This window comes from Canis lupus, chromosome 11 (genome assembly GCF_011100685.1).
Source record: "Canis lupus familiaris isolate Mischka breed German Shepherd chromosome 11, alternate assembly UU_Cfam_GSD_1.0, whole genome shotgun sequence".
NCBI classification, from domain to species: domain Eukaryota; kingdom Metazoa; phylum Chordata; class Mammalia; order Carnivora; family Canidae; genus Canis; species Canis lupus.
In genome coordinates, this window is record NC_049232.1 from 28,602,153 (window position 1) to 28,624,058 (window position 21,906).

The window sequence follows — 21,906 nt, forward strand, 5'->3', positions numbered from 1 at the left end:
ACGGTTGTTTTTAAATGGAAGAGAAATAATTTTTTAAAGTTTTAAAAAATTTTTAAATTTTCTTTTGAATTAAAAAAAAAAGATAATTATATCTGATCCGATCAATATGGATTTAACAGAAATTCTCCATTGGCAGAAAGTGGAATACAAAAAAGCTAGTGGTGGAAATGCCCCAGTGCTGATAATGGAGATAGCAGCAGATCAAGAGGATTCTTGAGAGATGGTGACATCATTGTTGATAGGGCAATCAGAATTCAATTGCACACAGTTGTACAGAAAGCAAAAGAGTTTATCTAACACTGGTGTCTGACTGGCTGACTTGTAGGAACCATTGGATAAGAAAAGAGCAAGGAGCAGATCCAGTGGGAGTGGCAGAGTAGAATAAAAATATGAAATGTTGAGGTTAAAGAGGGACTTTTCAGAATTTTGGACACTGATACAAAGCAAGCATTCTGTTTGATAACGGAGTCCATAGTGTGTATCTGAAATAGAAAAGGTTTAGATGTGTTGGAGTTGAGGAAATTAAGGAATCAACAATCTGGTCTGTGATGTCACCATGAAGATAGAACTGTACAGGCAAGGAGGACTGCTGAACCAGAGCCAGAGTCTCAGAAGGCAACTACAGCACACTGGTGGATGAGGGTCCTGTGGTACCTGTGGGCAAGGTAAGGGAAGGAAGTGGAGATACCAGACAACATCCATAGGTGTGGGTGAAGTGTCTTCCATTCATCTAGTTTTGTGAAAAGTGCTGAGAATAGCGTTTTTTCAGTGTCACAATTAGTTTGATAATATCTGGAATCATAAAAGTCTATTTTAAAACTGTGCTTGTAGTATGCTTGTGTATTATGTTGAGCTATGTGAAATGCCAGTATCATATGGTAATCATAATAGAACTTTCAAGTCCTCCTAAACTTCCTGACCATTAGAGGAATAAAAAGGTTTTTACAGATTTTCAGCATGTCATTTTAGATAACTGATAAACTCAAATGCAATATGGGAAATATCTTTTTTATACAAGACCATTGCTATGCACAGCAGATAGGATGCAAATGATTAAGACTTTTATCTTGTTTTAGTTCTGTATCCCTGCTAGCTATTCAAATGTATTCTCAAAAAAGTTTTAGGAAAATCTGAAAATAGGCTCTTCAGGTGTTCTGTTTCTAGACCCAAATGGAAATATTAGGAAACCAATCTAATGTGAAATATTCCATCTTTTGGTTGAATTCACTTGCTGTGATCAGATTCAAGTAACATTTATTAAGTACCTGAGCATTTTCTACTTACCAGCCCACATGCTAGGTTCATTCATTATTATTCATACATTATTTTCTTTAATGGCAACTTTTCATGTAATCTTATACTCTTTGGTACTATTTTCTTATTCTACAGATAGGGAACCAGTTTCAGAAAAGATAAGCAAATTGGTCACATGGAACAGATAAAGAGTAGAGCCAGGAATTAAACCCAGGTCTCTTGACTCTACATCTTGTATTCTTTCTGGTATTCCATAATCATTATATTTAAACTTCTAAAAGAAAATAAGAAATTACATCTGGGAAATTACCTATGAAAAGAGGGATGGAATGTTTACTATTGAATTAAGTCCATACATTTCTATATTATATCATGTAGAAGTTAATCTATATTTTTGCATGATATTATACATGTCATAGTGTTGAACAGGGGCCCTGTCATTGAGAGAAATGGTAAGAAAACTGTCAGAATATACTGGACTTTGGGACTATGGGGAGAGAGTGGCACAAGGGAATGACATGAACATAGAAGAAGGAAGTATAATGTAAAGAGTATGTTGACCTGATCTCGATGACCTGTAAATTTGGAAACATGAAAAATGTGTGTCTATTTGTGTGTATGTGTATGTGTATGTATGTATATGTGCATGCATATGTTTATATTCTATGAATTTTAACATGTAATTTGATACTACCTAGGAAATACAATTTATCTGAAATATCATATATATTTCACTATTGCAAAATCTGAACTTCTACAAAATTAATAAAATAAACCATGATCATCTTGCTGAAGGATTTTAGTTTACATAAGTACCACCACTGTTTAAATATTATGTGATTCATATCTGACTTTTAGAAATAACCTGTTATGTAAAGCACTTATCCTTCAGAAACTTGAGGTCTGTATAAATTTCTGGAAAGCATAGACTTTCTTTCTTATTTATCTTAATACTGAGATTCTTGATATTTTATGGATCATTATCTCTTTAAGAATTTGATGAAAACTACAAATTCCTTCCAAGAAGAACAGATACATGCATAAATGCTAACAATCTTACATTCTATGATAGGCATTCATGAACTTCTTGGCATCAACCCCTGGACCTCCTAGGGCATCAACTCGGGTCCATAGTGGCTTTCATTGATAGGTCTTTATACTCCTCAGCCTGAGTAGAAGACACAAGGTATGCCATAGCTCAATCTAATCTCCTAATTCACTGCAACTCTAGCTCCAACCAAACTCCTCACTGACTGAAGATAAGGGGAAGGCACATAATCTCTGTGCAGAAATAGTCAATCTGTCTTTTTAAGGAGGTTATTTTGACTTACCTACTCTGGCTTGGAAATTTTTGAATTAGACACAAGCAATAAAACTCCAAGCTATTTTTAAATCACCAGGTAACATAAAATAAGAGCTCCCACTCGGCCCTGAGCCTTACAGCATCATTCAGCCCCACTTGTGGAGAATACATCAGGATGGAATAATGCTCAGGTATGAGTGATGAAAAAAATTAGTGGGAGTCCTTAAGGACATTAATTATGGTAAAAAGCAGTGATTATATATTTTCACATAGATGCTGTGACTCAGATCAACTTAGGTATGAAAAGAATGGTGGTAGAGAAATGTCAAAGTATCAACGCTACCAAGAAGTTTCTGGAGTCAGTGATTTGCAGTGTTTCTTGCAAAATTGTCTTCCAGCTTTGGACTTGCACTAATACCAAGAAAAAGCTTAATTTGTAAATATATAATCTCTGAGGCCACTTCCAGTTTGTGGTGCTTTTAATGGACAGCCTTTTTTATAGTAGCACATCAATTTTTCTAGCAGACATTGTTATTTTTCACTGATGTAGTGTTTCCCTCTCCTTCTAGACACAAGAAAGAATTACACTCTCTCAATTCTTGAACTTAGTTACCATTTGATTCCCACTTGCCAGTGAAATGTAAGTGAAGTGAAATTTAATATGCATGATTCTCCACCTCTCTCTCCATCTGCCTCACTGACCTGTGGAAACCAGATGATGGTGTCTTCCTCATCTGTGCACTTTGAATGACGATGACATGGAGCAAAAGCCACTGCCAACTTGCAGTGGATACATAGCAGAAGCAAGAAAAACACCTTGGTTGTTCTAAGTTGCTGGAATTTAGGGTTATTTGTTACAGCAGCATAACCTAGCCTGTTATGCCTGCTATTGGTATGTACTGAACTTATACAACTTTTATTTAAACACTATAAACAGAAGAGTGAGCTAGTAAATAGGTGAAACAGTGTAAAGGAGGAATGAGTAGTACCTGCTTTTAATGATTAACCTGTTCCTGCATAAGAGCAACTCAGCCAGTTGTTCTGGGATTCTTGGCTATTCCACAAAGCAAATATCTGTGTGTAAATATAGTCCACAGCAACAATGCCTTAGAGAATTCACAATGGCTGAGTTGGCCCAGTGGCCCAGGCAAATAAACACCATTTGCTTTCTTTCCCCTTTCATTTTCTCTGAGAGCTGGAGAGTGCTTGAGTCACTCAGCTTCATCCACTGGGACAGTGGTGTCAATGATCTTGTAGTTCTCTGGAGGCTCCATGTCATGGTCAAGTCACTTGAAACTGCTTAATAATCTGTGCAGGTCTTGTTGGGTCATGAAGTCCCAGAGCCACTTACTCATGCATTATCTTCAATCTCCCTCACTTTTTTCTAAGAACAGAAGAATCTCTCAGGATCCTTTAAAGCATATCCATCACAGGCTTGACTACAAGGGGAAAAGGTTGGGGAAGGTGCTTTCACCATTAGCAGGCACAAATAGAACAAATTTCAGTGAGTGACAGCAACAGGTAATGAAGAGCTCATGCTTAGATTCCAACAATTCACTAATGCACTTTTTAATTTGACAGGAGATGATATATATGTAGAGAGGCAAATGATGTCATGAGAAGAGCAAAGGATTTGGAATAAATGATCTTATCTCAAAAGCAGTTCCTACCATTTACGGCATTGCAGCTGTAAACATCTGTTTAATCCTTTTTTTTTTAGGATGTTACTTGTTTATCTGAAACAGAGAGAGAGAGAGAGAGTAGGGGTCGAGGGGTGGGCAGAGAGAGAGGGAGAAACAGACTCCCTGCTCAGTGGGGAGCTTGATACTGGCTTGATCCCAGGATCAAGCCCTGAGCCAAAGTCAGATGCTTAACTGACTGAGCCAGGCACCCCTATTAAATCTAAGCCCAGATTCTTCACTAGCACCAATGGATGCAATGATACTTGCCTTCCACAGAAACCCTGAAGGTGTATTTCACAAAATGGGCTTTCATTTAATGCTTCTTTCATTTTTTTCTTTATACATAGTCAATAAATATTAACATAATCCAGGTATCCATACATATCCAATCCTCAAGGATCATGTTTTCCTTTAATGCCCCATAAGCAATAACCTAAGCCTCCATCCTACCTAATCCAAGAAGTCCAATGTTTTGCCTAATTTGACTCCTTGGATTTTCCTGAGAATCCTTGAGGATGTGTACATATTTCACAAATCTATCCTGGCTACTCTTGTCACCTTAGCCAGCTATCTGGCACCAGACTGTTGCTCTGATCCTCTGCAAATCCTCCTAGCTGTTGTATAACTGTCTCCCCCAAGTTCTAGCTCTTTATCCTTACACTGCCTTTTCCCAAATTTTGGCACAGGACTCTCTTTATTCCCTTAGCATGGCAAAGACCAGGCTCTGACAAGATTTTTGTAAAGGTTTAGGGACAATAGAAAATTACTTTAATGTCATAGGGGTGGGGGTGGAGAGGAGGAAGGGCTTACATGCTGATTATGTTCTCATAATCCTCAGACCCAATCCTCCCTAAATGCCAGGATTTCCAGCTGATCTGTGCAGAAGCATCAACTGGGAATTGCGTAGTTCCCTCTTAAACAGATCTAGTGAATCAAAATCTCTGAGGGATGCTGTTGAGAAAGGTGTATTTCAATAAAAATACCTAGAGTTTATTAAACTCTCTATGAAGTATTTATAAAGTAGTTTCTCTGTTGGAACATTGGAAGGAATTCTGTGGGAACTTGCACCCTAGTGCCATGTTTCAGAGTCCAGTTTGCATCCAACCAAAAATAATGATTTGATGATATTTCCCCGACTTGGAATCTGAGCCTTCAATTTCTCCAGGACCAGACTAAAATAGCAAACAAACAAAATGAACAATAACACTAGGAGCAGGAATAACGAATTTTCCAGATCTCCCTGTGGGGAAACTATTATTTGTCTACCCAACACCCATCTCCCCTCTTCATCCTTTCTAATGGGACATCATTTCATTGAGCACAAAGTGCTTGGCTTCTGATAATGAATTAGGATTGGTCTGAGTCTATTTTGACTAACCTGTCTCCTCTTAGCTTCTTTTACAGCTAGGGATAGTCATATGACCCAATTCTGGGCAATTAAGGTATAAAGGAAAATTTGTGGGAGACAGTTTCTGGAAAGACTTTTGATTTCCTATCTTGACTATAGATATGATAACTGGATCACGGGATTTGTGGCAACCATCTTCTGTCTATGAGAAAAGGAAGAGAAAATTACAGAAACATTGTCAGGTCACTAGACCAAAGTCAGCATTTGGCTACCCCCAGTCTTCTTTGGATGGGAGAAAAATGAACCCCTATTTTTAAGCCACTGTAGCTTTTCTTTGTTCTATTTTATTTTAGTTACTGAAAGTATTCCCAATCGCAGGCTATTCCCCCTATAAAGATAATATAATTTCAATGCTAACTGCAATGATTGTTGCCTTTTATACTACATGATCTATTTAGTGCATTGTTATTGCAATCATCTCTATTTCAGAAGAGAATCTTGGCTTTATCCAAAAATCTCATTTTTTCCCTTCAAATTGATGAAGTTTGTCTTTGAAACTTTGCTCTGAAAGTGGTTTGCCCTGGACCTCTGAAGAAAGAGGAAAAAGTGCTGTCATCTTTGAAATAAGCCTTTTCTTTTTACTATCTTAGCTTCCCCTACCCCTCACATATATACTCCATTCATAGTTTGAGAAATCAATCACCCTTTACACCACAAATATATGATATGTAAAAATCTTCACTGGCATTATCCAATCTCTTAATAAATTTTTCCATATTTTCAAAATATTTGCAAACCATATATTTGATAAGAGCTTACCATCCAAATATATACAGAACTCATACAACTCAATAGCAAAAACAAAACAACAAAACAAAATAAACAAAAATCCTATTAAAAATGGGTAAGGGACTGAATAGCCATTATTACAAAGAAGATATAGGTCAAAAGGCATATGACAATATGCTCAAAGTCACTGATTGTCAGGGAAGTCAATCATAACCACAATATGATATCGCACACCTATTAAGATGACTGTTATCAAAAAGAAATGAGGTTAAGTGTTGGTGAGGATGTGGAGAAAAGGGAACTCTGATATACTGTTAGTGGAAATATATATTAGTGTAGTAAGTATGGAATATAGTATGGAGGTTCCTCAAAAAATAAAAATAGAACTACCATATAATCCAACAATCCTTCTTCTGGGTATATACACAAAGAAAATGAAATCAGTACGTCAAAGAGATATCCGCTCTTTCATGTTTACTGCATCATTATTCACAATAGCCAGGACATGGAAACACTCTGTCAGCTGATGGAATATATATCCTCTCATTGTACGGCTGGGCTTCTGAGCGAGTTTGGCGTGTTTGCTAACGGTCTTCAGAGAGGACATGGCGAGTCACAGGGTGACTTCTGAGCTCACAAGCATAAGCTTGGGGGCCTGAACCTGGGTGGGACGGGAAAGAGCTTTCTATGGGCCATACGGGGAAATTGACTACCACGGTTTCTGGAGAGAAGCTGCATCTTGTGTTGCACTGGTTTCTTCCATTGCCCAGTGGGACTGTGTATGGATCTGACCATGATCAGCAGACGCTTTGCGACCACAGAACCAAATTCATATATATAATGGAATTTTATTCAGTCTTAAAAAGGAGATCCTGTTATTTGCAAGAACATGGATGAATTTGGTGATCATTATGCTAAGTAAAATAAGCCAAATGCAGAAAGAAAAATAGTGCATGAAGAAACAAACATGAAGGAAAGTGGTTTTCTTCAGGAAAGTGGGCACATGTAGTAGGATCTGATAGCATTCCAGAAATCAGTCCCCTTAGGCAGGGTTCAGGCCAGAGCTAGAGCCAACCCATATTAAATTACTTTAAAGAAATATTATACAACATCTGTTTCAGGGAACGTGATTTCCATAGGGCACTTTTGAAAGAAGAAGGAGAAGGAAGAGGAGGAGGAGGAGGAGGAGGAGGAGGAGGAGGAGAAGAGAAGAAGAAGAAGAAGAAGAAGACGAATAGAGAAAAGCATAAAAACAAGCACCAAGACCATACAAGAACAAGAGACAAAAAGAAGAAGAACGAAACTGAATCATGAATAAGCCACTCATCCTCAGAAGAAAAGATCCCCCTCCAAAAGAATACTCATCCCCGCCTATACTCCAAAGAAGAAGAAAGAAGGAGAAGGAAGCAGCAGTAGCATAGGAGGAGAAGAGGGGCAGGGAGGAGGAGGAAGAATTTCAAGACCAAAAGATGAGAGAAACATTGTGTACTGCATCCCAATTTTAGAGATTTTTTTCCTAGTCCCTCAAATGATCCTGGCCACCACAGGACATTTAAACATCCTCTTTTTGCCTAGAAATCTCTTTTTCTTTCCTCCTCACCTAAACTTGTCTTTCATTCTTGATGCTTTTATCTCTCCTGATTTTCCCTAACCAGATTGAAATCTCCTCTTGTGCACACTTATAGCATTGTTCACCTCTCCAAAGCAGAACTACAATGATCATTTTATGTTTTATTTGTATAATTATGTGTTAAATGCCTACCTTTCCCACTAGATTACAGATTCTAGGAGGACAAAAACTATGCTTGTTTATACTCAACAGAGTATCTTTGGTATCTAATACATGGTAGGCACTTAATAAGTAGCTATTGTTAGACTGAATGAATATAGAAGGCATATATACTTATCAATGCATCAGAAATATCCTGTAGTAAAAAAAAAACTAATTAACTTTACCTGTAGATTTCCCACATTTGAATCACAGAACTGTTTTTTCCTGTATAACTCCCATTAACATCCTACAGAATGAGGGTTCTAAAAACACATGTTAAAAACTCTTTTCTAGAGCCACATATTTAAAATAAATAAATAAAATTTAAAAATAAAAAATTGCATGGCCTACTGACTGAGCCAGCCAAGAGTCCCATGTTCTGTATCTTTTACTAAAATAAAAACATGAACAAACATCTCCCGCATTCTGTAAGAGATGTCAGAAACCAGAGTCCTCAGGGCAGGGGCTAGAGCACCATCTGCTGCTGCCCGTGGAGCTGGAGAACAGTCCCCGGCCACACATTTTTAATGTTTTGGAGTCTGAAGAAGTCTTAAATTTATCTAGTTTAATTTAAATCCATTCATTTAGCAGAGAAGAGAAAAAAGCCAGGGTGCTTATGTGTCCTACCTAAGATCACACAACTAGTTACTGGCAGATTAAAGTCTAAAACTTAGCTCTTCTATTATCTTATGTAGTCCAGTGATTTCCCTGTGTCTTCTGTTACCTCTCTAACCCAGAATTATGTGAAATTCAGTTGTAAAACAGAGTGGAAAGCAGTAACAACAGGTTGTTAGGAATTCCATTTAGAGACATTCATTTCTCTTCAGTTTCATTAAGACATTTATTTGTGACTAAGTCATGTAACATTTCTTTAGACTTACTCATTTAACACTAATGACTGTGGTGTTAAAACCTAAAACACTGCCACTGAATTTAATCCTTAGAAAAGATATTTGTCAACACTGAGAAATTTTAGTTTCTACTCTTCAATATAACCTCCTTTACTGATCTACTGTAAACTTTAGCAATGATATGGTTCAAAGAAGACTGTACTTTCTTTGCTTGTCTTTTTACCCTTTTCTCCAGCAGTTCTTTACATTATGAAAATTTTTAGATAAAACTTTCAGGACTTCAATGAGTTCCTGACAAATGGTGCCAAGTTATTTAGTGGTTCGTCAGTGGCACCAGGGTGTTCCAAGAGAGGCTGGTGTTGCTACCTCATTAGACTGACTTAACTCTGGCAAGGGATTGTTACTCACTAGGGCCCAGTGCAAAGATTTATTTCAAAGATTTGGGCTGAGCAACTTTTGTTTCACAGTCATTCCTTTTGAAGAAAAGGAGGAAACCCAATACATTTTTATTGCATCTTATTTTTTATAGTGAAGGTTGTTTAGAATGGATAATATGATATAGCAAGGTAATAAATAAAGGAAAAGATAAGAAATGGTTATGCAGGGAGATGGGGAGTAAAAATGGATCAAAGAATAAATGATAGGAAACTGATGAAAAATATTTTGCCATAAACCACAGGGAACATTTTCAGTCACACATGCATTCATTCATATGGAGTCTTCCTCTCCTCCTTTGCATATATAGATCCACCTGTAAATGATTTTCGGAGCTACCCCTTGACCAAGCTTTAAAGAGTCCTTTGCCTTATTTTGACATTTATTCACCAGACTTTAGGATTCCTTTACCTCTTCATCCTCCACGTCCCCACCCATTCCCACATATTCATATATAGAGACTCTTTCCATGTATTGTAAAACAGGGTTAAATCACTGTGGAAAAATATCACCTCAGTTTTGGAATCCAATTGTTTCTTGAGGACCATGATCTTGACTTCTACAGGTGACAATTAAACCACTGACAACCCATTAGAAGAAGGGAACTATTCAAAGCCATTGCCTTGCCATGGGTCAGATATAATCCACATAGAGACCAATCCAACTTGGCAAAACTTATGTGGAATAACTGCCATGTGCTGAATTGCAGTGAAAGAAACAGAAAAATCAGATTATGAAATCAAGGAGTTTATAATCTAGGAAGAAAGAAAGATAACTGGAATTTAATTGTATCTTCTATGTGTTTGGACCCTGAGCAAATTCAGTGATTCACTTAAACTGTCTAAGAACATTTAGTATTTAATGTTTAACTCCTAGAACAGGGCCTAGCAAAATACTGAGCCTTGATAAATATTTGTCAAATGAAGGAATGAATACATAATACTATGAGGAATCAAAAACTCATAGGAACCACATAATTGTTTGAGGTTAGGTAGAACTTACTGTACAAACAGTAATGACTACCATTTATTGAGCGTTTTCTGTATGCTCAAACCTATTAGTGAAGAAGCTTTATCAACACAGCAGCCAGTACATAAGTTTTGGAGCAGACACGGGTTTACATTTTTGCTCTATAAACATAGGATTGTAAGACCAGCAGCTTCACATTGCCAAGGCATGATTTCTTCATATATAAAATACAGATGAGAGTATCTATTTTGGAGATTTTATAAAGATTAAATGAAACAATATGTAAAGTGCCTGGCATAGTGCCTAACACAGGGTAATAAATAACTAACAAAAGCAATATTGGAACCCAGCTCTGGTTGAATGAATTATGGTCCCCCAAAGATGTCCATATTGTAATTCCCAGAACCTGTGAATGGCAAGAGATTTTACAGATGTGATTAAGTTAAGGCTCCTCATATATAGATTATTCCCAATTATCTGGATAGACTCAAGGTAAGGACATGGGTCCTTTTAAGAGGGAGACACAAAGATCATAATCAGAAAAGGAGATATGATGATGGGGGGAAGCTTAAAGTGATGCAGTCACAAGAAATTCAGGAAGCCTCTACTAGCCAGAAAAGGTAAAGACCTAATTCTTCTCTAGAGTTCTGCACCCAGAAGAAATGCAGCCTTGCTAACACCTTGATTTTAGTTCAGTGAGACCCACTGTGAAGAACTGTAAGATCATAAGTTTGCATTTCTTTAAGTTTGTGGTAATTTGTTATAGCAGCCATAAAGGACATGCACATGCTCTTTCCTCTATACCTTGCTTGCCTTCTGCAAATACAGAATTAAAGAAGAAAGAAATCTAATGTTTGGCAGCCTAGTGTTGATTTTGTTTTGAATTCTTATTCTCTTGACATGCTTACTATTTCTCCTCTCATGGCTAGACAATTTGGCAGGTCTGTTCTCACTGTTTGATTGCTTTTTCTGTGGCCACTAACTTGGGAGTTACATGGAAAAAGAAAAAAAGGACAAAAGCAAAGGAAACATTGGGAGAAATAAGAGCTGTTTTGGGGAAATGCAGATCCTCAGTATCTGTCTTCTTACACTGGAAAATGTATGCTTCCCTTGAAAAGGTTATGTTTTTCTCCACCATTTTCCAATATCTTTTCATGCTTCCTTCCTATCTCCCCAGACACAAACCCAGAGAATTTTGGAGAATCTGGAAGGCTTGTCTAATGGAGGCCTAGGTTTGAACTCCATTTTAAAATGCATCCTTAAAAATGGTTATTGTAGTGAATATGTGAGGATATCTTGAATCTTTATTTAAAGATAATCATTCACTTATTCATTTATTAATTCAAGAAATATATTTTTGAGAACTTCGCATGTGCCAAAAGAACTTTGACTCTTATGAGGAAAGCAGTGGTCAGTGAACAGGTCAGATACAGTTTTTTTCCTCATGCACTTAAAATTTCAGGGAGGAAGAAAAACTAACACGAGAAAATACACTTAACATGTGTGTCAAAAGAATTGTAAACTGTGTTAAATATTACTAAAGAAAGGAACCAAAGGCTGAGATAGCTCATAGGATGTATGGGGAGTGGGGTGAAGGGAGAAGGTTGCTGTAGGTAGGTTACTTAAAACAAGGTGTCAGATATTTAAGCCAAGACTACCTTAAAGGATGAATAGGAGTCTTGTAAAGAATGATGGTGTTCTGGAGAGCCTTCCAGGCAAAGAGACCAGCATGTGCAAAGGCTCTGAGGCAGATAGAAGCTTAGAAATTCCAGGAATTGAAAGAAGGCAGTGTGATTAGAATATAGTGAGTGATACCATGTTGTGAGGTGTATTTAGGTTCATAGCAGGGTTTCACTCCTTGAGAGTCTTACAGGAAATATAGCAGGGAATTTGATTTGACTTTGTGTGAGATGGAAAGCAATTACAAATTTTAAACAGACAGTGACATAAACTGATGCATGTTTAAACAGGCCATGCTTTGGTTTATTTGGAGGATGGATTTAAGAGGAGCAAAACTGGAAATGGGCAAATACAATATCCCAGATGAGAGCTAAAGAAGACTTGAAATAAGGTGGTGGAAGCAAAATATATGTCTAAATATAATAGAAAGAATTTATAAATAAAGCAAATATGGGGGGCCTTTTAGCTTGAATATCTGAGTGGATGGGGTACCATCCCAACTGAGATGAGAAGATTGAGGTGATAAGGAAATAATTTTGACAAAGGGATTGAGAGTTATATTTTGTGCATGGAAATTTCAAATGTCTGGCTATTATCCAGTGGAGCTGTCAAATTGGAAATTGGATAAGTATACAAGCCTGGAGTTCAAGGGACAGGTCTGGGCCAGAGATACAAATGTGGAAATCATTAGCATACTTATGATACTTAAAGACAAATGACTTGTGATACAGCTGGAGAATATGTGTGGAGCAAGTAGACAGTCCAAGGTAAAGCCCTGGGGAATTTCCACAGTGAGATGTCAGATGGAGGAGGAGCAGGAGCCATGGGAACAGAAGATGAGTAGTCGGCGAAGGAGGAAGGCAATCAGGCACAGGTTGTGGTCTAGAGTGCCAGAGTGGGAGGGAGAAGGCATGTGTGTTAAATGATGCTGAAGCTTGAGTGTAACAGAGAGTGTCTTTTGGATTAGCCAATGTGGAAAGCACTGATAACCTTGAGAAGATGAAGGTATATTTAAGTCACAAGTAGATTGCAATGAGCTAAAGAGTGAATGTAATGGGAGGAAGCGCAGACAGCATTTGTGTGCAGACATCTTTTCAAGAAATTTGGTAGTGATGGAGGACAGATTCATGGGGCAGATCTGGCAGGGAATATGTGGACAGTGGAGGTGTTTTGTGTGCATATACATAGATAAAAAGTGGGAGATGCTAAAACATGTTGGTGTGCTGAGGAGAGTAAGCAAGTGGATGGAAAGAGATTGTTGATACATGACAAAAAGTGGATACTAGAAAAGCCAGCTCTTGAGAAGACAGGGAAGAACATGAGCTAGACCTTCACTAGCAAGGACACTAAGGAGGCAGGAGAGGAGTGCAGGTATCAATGATAGAAAGATGATGTTCTCACTTAATGGCTTCTATTTGTCAATGAATTTATGAAAAGTCATCAACTGAGTAATAGGGTTAGTGGAAGGTTTGAGGAAAGAAGAGAGCACATAAAATTCTTGTCTCGTTTGGATTAGATAATTAGCTTCCCTTCAGCTGACTCCGTGCTTATCAAGCAACTTTGTGGTTGTAATTAGGCCTCCTGTGGGACTTGCCAACAGAGAAGATATGCAGGTCAGAGGTTCCAAATATCAGCCCAGAGGAAGTTAGAATTCTAGTAAAATGTATCTTGCGAGTCTGTCTATGTGAGTCAAACTGGTCAACTCAGGGATGCAGAGAAGTTCAGACTGGATGTGTAATCTGAAATGTGACCACCACATCAACTTTGTATATGCTTCTAGTGGGAAAATCCTTGACTTATCCAGCACCTTTCTTATATTCTTTTAAATTTAAATTCAACTAGCCAACATATAGTAAAACTAAGTGCTTAGTTTCAGATGTAGTGTTCAATAATTTATCAGTTGTATATAACACCCGGTGCTCATCACATCACAGGTACTTTCTTTTAAACTTCGGTAGGAATTATATCATTTGCCTGCATTAAATAGGCACATTTAGGCTCACAACAGCCTGTGCATTCTATGTCTTAAATAGTATCCTTGAAGAATTGGTTATGATGATTAATAATTTCATAGAAGCACCATTTTATACCTCCAAATTATAATAGTAAAATTTCTGTTGTTCAATTCTTGTGGAAATAAAATGAGTAAGCAGATAATAGAGACAAGGAAGATCTGAGATTAGCCTGGGAATTGAGGGGGCTTCTGGGCCTTATATTCTGAAGAGTCTCATCAGAGGGGTTTCCACATTTAATATTCTAAGTGTTCTGGCTCTGAGAAGAGTGCAAAGACAAGTATGTATATACAAGTAAGAAATAATTTTTATTTATTTGTCTGTTTAAAAAGACTTTATTTATTTGGCAGAAAGAAAGAAAGCACAGAGTTTGTAGCTACAAGCCACAATATCCTTAAATATTCCTTTAAATATCCCTTGAATACTTGCAAAATGTCCAGCTGATGGGTGGAAACAACAAGGAAATATAATCTTACAATATTTTGAGCAGAATAAATAGTGACCATCTGGGGAAAGAGGCTCTAAGTTTCTTTCTTAGATGTTAATTCTTTAGGTACTCCTTTCTTTGACTGCTCTTCATACATTATTATGATAATTATTCTTTTTAAGACTTCATATATTTTCATGTCAAAACAACAGTAAAATAATTGTGAGTTCTAGATAAAGCTACAGTGTAATTTCTATGTTTTTTTTTAAGATTTTATTTATTTATTCATGAGAGACACAGAGAGAGAGAGAAAGGCAGAGACACAGGCAGAGGGAGAAACAGGCTCCATGCAGGGAGCCTGATGTGGGACTCAATCCCGGGAACCCAGGATCACGCCCTGGGCCGAAGGCAGGTGCTAAACCGCTGAACCACCCAGGGATCCCGTGTAATTTCTATGTTATAGCAGCTGGGATTGTGTGTGGTATGTGTGTGTGTGTGTGCAAATGAGAAGAGAGGGACAGAGAGAGGGAGAGGAAGAGGGAGAGAGAGAGGGAGGAAAAGGGAGAGGGGAGAGAAAGAAAGAGAGAGAGAGAGAATAGAAATTTTTGTTGTAGATGAAACAAAAATTCCCTTGAATGATGGAACTCAGCAGAAACATCAGACCAAAAAACAGGACAGTACATTTATTCCAAAAACACTTATTGTACATTTTCCTTATATACAAGCAACTGCACTGGGTATTGGGCATATAAAACAGACCTTAGAAAACCTATGATTATGGAAACTTATATTCTGGTGGATGGCACCTGACTCTCCTCCCTACTACATTAATGGACAGGTATATATTTTTTACCAGAAGTTTCAATACCTTCTTTTGAGAGCCAAGGGAGGTTGAAGGTTTTTTGCTTTCTTGGGTCAAACACAACTTGGTTGGGTACTTTGTCTTTCTAGTTGTCTTAAACAACACAAGAAGTGACTTTCAGGTTTACAGTGATAATAAAACTTGAGCAGAAGTGGCTGATGGTGTTATTTACTATAGAAAAGGAAGTGTATCTGTAGAGTAGTGAGATTAGATCTATCAAGGTAGCTTGCAAGTAACTAGAAAGCAGCCACCAAATAGGATTGACTCCTTCCCTCAGTAGCAATAACATTATCTTCTGTTCTATTGAACTTTTCCATTTCATTTTTTGAAGAAACAAAGTATTCTTTCTCTTTCATTGGTAGACAGGCTCTCAAACACACAAGAGCATTGTCTCTCTGTCCCTGTATCTCTGTTTCTGTCTCTCTCTCTTCTCTCTCTCTCTCTCTCTCTCTCTCTCACACACACACACACACACACACACACACAGATACTGCTTCAAGCCAGTTGCTTCCAGGATTTATCTCAAAGCTGCTACCTAGAAACAAAGCCCATTTTCTCCCTCTTACCAATCACCTTAAAGTTTTCTTTGAAGTAAAATCAGAAGTCCACCAGAGTCACTTTCCTGGTTGCTGAAAATTCCATCACTTCATTTTCACACCAGGATTCTCAGGCTGCTAGCTTTGCTCCTGGAGTAACGGGGTGGGGTGGTAGTGGGGGGGCAGTCTTCCTCCTTTTATCTTTGCTTATGTGGTGAAGCAAGCACATTAGGCAATATGGAAGCATATTATATCCACACTTGTCTCCGTGGCATCATTTATAGTTTCTGCGTCAATGCTTAAGATCCTCGATGATAACAAAGAGGGTAATTAGTCTATAATTAGCAGTTAATCACAAATCTGTAGAAGAAATTTCAGCGTATTGACAAAGACTTTTCTTTAAGTGACATTTCTATGCATAGTTAATTAATTGCTGGTTTCAAATTGGGTCACTAGAAATGTATTTTTCTGATCTCTAGTAATTTCTCATGTAGGCACAGTTTTAAAAAAAATTCAGATAACATATCTAGGTGCCCAGTGTGTAGTTGAGCTATACTGCAGTGGGATAAAAGGCAAACCATGTAGGGCATGGTTAATACACTTGCTAACGAATAACCAGTAACTGATGCACCACTGCAGTCTACTTTGTGAGTGACAGGACATACTCACTCACCCTTTTTTAGAAGGCACTTCCCCTCACCCCTAATTCCTTAAGGAAGTCAATGAACCAGAAACAGCTCACTGCACAAATATGAATTGCAATATGTAGCACATAAGATTAATAATGGGAAAAAACACACTAGCAGGAAGCAAGCCAGACTCTTTTTTACCCCATGTATTCATAGAAATAAATATATCTATAATATCTGTACCTGTGAGACTGTACTAAGTAAGGCTCGATATATGGAAATCCAATGGAATTTTAATAGAAAATAATGTGAGGATTGCTATGGAATTACATTGGTGTTATATTCACTAATACCAAATGCATTAGTTGCACTTAATACTGTTGCCATTACTGGCTAAACAGGGGTGATCACACCTCCAATAATCTGCTGAACAGATTTCATAGAGACTTTCTATCAAATAGTAATAAAAAATGAAATGCTTCCTGAGGCTTTCCAACTCAGAAGAAAGATATGTTGAGATTGTGAATTAAGTTTGAAACAATGTTCTTTTCCTGCACTATGTTCCAGCTCAAATAACACAGCCTTGGGCAAGTATGCCGGAGGATCTTATTCCATAGCCTGAGCAGTTGATGAAGAAGAGCCATCCAGATGGTTCAACTGTTAAGCCCCTGCCTGATTCAGGCCTAACTCCATCTATCTGTAAGTCTTCTGTCCTCCATGGTATGGATTTTATAAACAGAGGGGTTCTGATAATCTGTGCTCCACCCCTGGGCTGATACTCTAGGATTTTATAGTAGTGCTGGTGCTAATGTTCTATAGTCCTAACCCTACACCTACAACCTCCATGGAATGTCCCCATGGTAAAGCTAAGCTCTTTTTCTGACTCTTACATGGCCCCCAAATCTGGAATTTACAATATTTTATGATATTGGTATTTTCTCATTTTAAGCATAAGGAAGCTGAGGCTCAGAAAGATTTAGCAATCTACATGGCAAGTAAATGGCAAAGCTGGGCATCAAATCCAAGCTGACCTCAACATCCACATGCTGACTTTACATTTCCTCTCATATTCCTGAAACTGTGGCCTAGAACACAGTTTCTTAGGCCTGACTACACATAAGAAACACTAGAAGGCTTACTAAAAATACAGATTCCTGAACATTTTCCCTCTGATATTTTGATTTTACTAAATCAAAATCTGGGGTAGAATCCTGGAAGCAGATTTCCTCCAATAGTAGATCTGGGCAGAGTCCAGGAATCTAAGATCCTCCAAGTGATTCTGAAGGAACTGCTGATTTTGATCAATGCACCACACTGGAAACTCAAATTGAGATTCACTCATTGTTTCTTTCAACAAATATTTCTTGGATGCTGACTATATACCAGGTATTGTTCTAGATGCTTGAAATAGAGCAGAAATAAAACAGATAAAATCCCTGCTCTTATGAAACTTACACTCTAACTAGAGGATACATACAATGAAAAAAATATATATACTATGAAGCTGTGACAAATGCTATATAGAATAACAAAGCATGAGATCTACAGGAGATATTAACAGCATGGCTGTAGTTAGATGAGAATGGCTAGGTGAAAATGATAGAAGATGAGTCTGGAGGGGGCAGGAATTTCCTCTCTGATGGAAGAAGTCAGCAGATTCATGGACAACTTCCAAATATGTTGCTACAACAAACACTTCTGGAAGGGAAAAAAAAAGATGTTCTTTTTCTCCAGTTCTTGTGATGACAATAAAATGACAACACATCTGCCCTTTTTGGGGAAGTAGCATCCTCACATGTGGAATCTGAACCCCATAGGTTCATCTCTGCCTCCTCAGGCAGGAAAGGAGAATTGGCTCAGCAGTGCTGATGAAGATCCATCCTTTGCAATCAAAGATAAGGTTCATTGCCCAACCAAAGATCCCAAGAGTACTTTAAATACCATTTGGTTCTAGGCAGTGCTGAGAATCCTCGAGAAGCTGTACAGCAATGAGTGCAAGTTAACAGAACAGCTCACAAATAGATCCTGGGGGAGGCTCCTGCTGCCTTGTGGCAGGCCCATAGCCTACACACACCCAGTCAGCATCTTCTGTAAGCTGGGACCCTCCAAGTGCAAGTTCAATGCTTCCCCATGGTGTTTCCAGGGATATCAGTAGTGAACTTGATGCTTCCAGTTTCCACTCAGATTCTCCAAGATCCTCAGGGACTATAGTTACTATATATTACTAGGAGAATTTCGCAAAGAGTGCTTCCTCAAATTATTACAGGTTGAGACCAGAGCTAAACAGATTACTTTAGTCTACATTTATTCAGGGCTATGATAGGTACACAGGTAGCTTCTCTGAGGTATTCTCAGAATTTAGGGGAACGATCAGGAAAAGGTGAGTCCCCAAGAGAGGGAAGAGCACACATGCATGTTTCCCATGTGCAAATGCCTTATTCTCAGATGGTTTGTATTTATTTTGCTGAGGGGACTTCACAGATTTCTCTGGCCAACATGTGTCTCCAGGACTATGGCACAATTTCAGAAAGAGTTAATCTGAGTGATAGTGCTGCTTCTTGCCTGGCTGAAGTGGCAAAGCTAATGGTAACTGAAGGTGAGAGTCTTCATGAAAATTAGAAAAGGGGAAAACGAAGAGGAAGAATAAATCACTGTATTTCCAGCCCTGTCCACAGTAGAGTACTCTGTTCAGCTAGCACAGGCATCCACTTAACTTCACCTACCTAGACTGGAAATGGGTGGCCTTGAAATCTCAAAAAAGCAAAATCATCCAGCTCCTTTGACTTTGTCTCAACCTAAGTGTAAAATAGTCTCACAGGATTGGGGTGTCCATGGAGTTCTTCTTTATACTAAGCAGTTAGCCGAGATAGCTGTTTTGTCTTTTTAACATCTTTCCTCCAAACCTAACCCGAGTCAGTAGGTATACCCTGCTTTAAGGCAGTTTTAGACTCAATTTTATACATAATTATATATGTGATATGTAATAATATATGTGTATTAATAGTGATGATATGTTTTTAATAGTGGTCTGAAGAAAAAGTCACTCTTTAGCATCTGAAAGGGATTCTGATATAGTTAGGATAAGAACAATACTTATATAATATACATATATATAGTGTACATATATACTATTGAAATATATACATTTTAGTACAATAAGCTAGTGGTAAAATTGGTATCAGAGTCCCATTTTCTGTTCATCTGAATAAATATCTTTTTCTTACTGCTGCCATATTATTGCTACTATACTAGTCACTTTTATTGATGAATTTGGTGATATATGATGAGCCCAGAGAGGTATATGCCATTTTATTACTCTCAGTAATGTAATCTGGAAGTCGGTTGCAGCACAGATTTTATATATCAAACAAGAAAGATTAATAAAGACACGAAAAAAAGAAAATGACCAGTTTAACTTTTATCTTTATTTCAATCTTAGTTCCTATTTTGCAGTTGACTTCTTCACCATTTTTTTTTCTTTAATAAGCTCGCTTGCCAATTCTATTTTTTGGACAAGCTGTTTCTTTCATCTATGTTTTTTTGTAACTTCTCTTAAATGTTTATTACCCTTTAGTGCAGAATTATTTATCCCCAGATTCTTTTGTTTGTGGATATAAGCATTTGGGTTATTTTAATGATTTGTCTCTCAGTAAGTTTGTTTGGATTTATGTCAGTAGCATCTCTTTCCCAATTAAAGTAAGTCACCCCAATGTTTCCAAGATCATAAGATCAAACTTATTGATGACTTCAATTCTTAAGAGCCAATCTTCTCTTATTGAGTGCAAAGCTCAGCTCAGTAACAAGATCTTATTACAAAAAGAAAGAATAAAGTGGTCACCATAATGCTTATTGTTGGGATGTTATTTTTATTCACTGAGAGAACTGCAAGTGTGAAAGTTTGCTTGACATCACTTAATCTGCCTTAGATAAGCAACTGATTTAGGTGAGATCAAAACATGCAGTCCATGGAAGACACATTGAGTTGCCACACACAAAAAATGAAAATATGAATTTACCTTAAATGTTAGATGATGAAAATTGGCACTTGATGAATAAGGACAAAGATATAGGAAATCATCTCTAAGATGTAGAGTGATTTCCAGGATAGAGAGACTATTTTTATTGATAGTATTAACACATTTAAACTATGAATGAATCAAAGCAAAGGAGATTGGTTAACCATAAATGTGCAGGAAAAGGAGTGCTCAAAGTCAACAATCCCCAGGAAGGAGGGAGCAGGTCTCAGTGAATGTACATCAAGTTTGATAGAGGATATCCTGAGACATTACCAAATCCCCAATTCTATCTGTGTCCTCATCTCTAAAATGGAGATTAAAAGTATCAACATTTAAATGAGATCCTGTTTTTTTGGGGGGGGGGGATTACTCTTTAACTTTTATTTTATGTGTGTGTTTACCATTTTACCAAAGTATAATCAACATATAATAAATTATGTACATTTAATATGAACAGTGAAACCACCAACACAATTGAGATAATGAACATATGTACTATTCCCCTAAGTTTTTTTGTGTCTTTTTATAATCCTTCCCTCCTGCTGTTCCTTTCTACCCTCCTCATGCCCCACAGCTCCCATCTCCCAAGTCTCCAGGCAACCAAATGATCTACTCTTTGTCATTTTTAGATTAGTTTGCATTTTATAGAATTTTGTATGGATTGAATTATGCAATAGGTGTTCCTTTTTTTTCAGCTCCTTTCACTCGGCATAATTATTTAGCAATTCATCTATGTTGTAGTGTGTATTAACAGTTCATTCCTTTTTATTTCTGAGTATTTCATCATATGGATATACCACAGTTTCTTATCCAAACACTTGATAAAGTTGGATTGCTTCCAGTTTTGGCTATTGCAAATGAAGTTGCTATAAACATTAGTATATAAATCTTGAGTAAATACTTAGGGATTGGAATGACTGGATCACATGGTAAATATATGTTTAACTTTTTAAGAAATTGACAAACTGTTTCCAAAATGGGTATATTTTATGTTTCTACTAACAGCATATGAGAGTTTCATTTCATCCACACAGGTCCTATATTAAAATGAGAATGATCTCAGTAGCAGGTGTAGGTTCACTCTCCAAGTCTGTATTTCCCATAAGTCAGCTGTGTACTATGCCTCTGAGTGATTTCTGCCATTGTAATGTATGATAGTCCTATTATTTATTAATGTTTATCTTGAAAATAACTCACAGTCATGCTCTTGCATGACCAGAATATATGCACCTATAAATTGGTATTATTGATATCCAAGTTTATGTAGTGATTTTTGGGAATCTGGTTAATATCCCTGTAGAGACTTAGACACATTGCCAACTCACATTTTTGAGCCTACAGA

General features: G+C 37.4%; 1 long non-coding RNA gene across 3 annotated transcripts in view; it reads left to right on the top strand.

The window, feature by feature from the left end:
- Positions 1–449: 449 nt before the first annotated feature.
- LOC102152219 overlaps positions 450–21,906 on the top strand; it is a 35,098-nt gene continuing 13,641 nt past the window's right edge. Inside the window, exons 1-2 of one of the 3 annotated variants that reach the window (XR_005366757.1) lie at positions 450–665; positions 17,116–17,247. This is a non-coding gene — a long non-coding RNA (uncharacterized LOC102152219). The remainder of the gene's footprint in view (positions 666–17,115; positions 17,248–21,906) is intronic. The other 2 variants (XR_005366756.1, XR_005366755.1) reach the window with 2 other exon arrangements.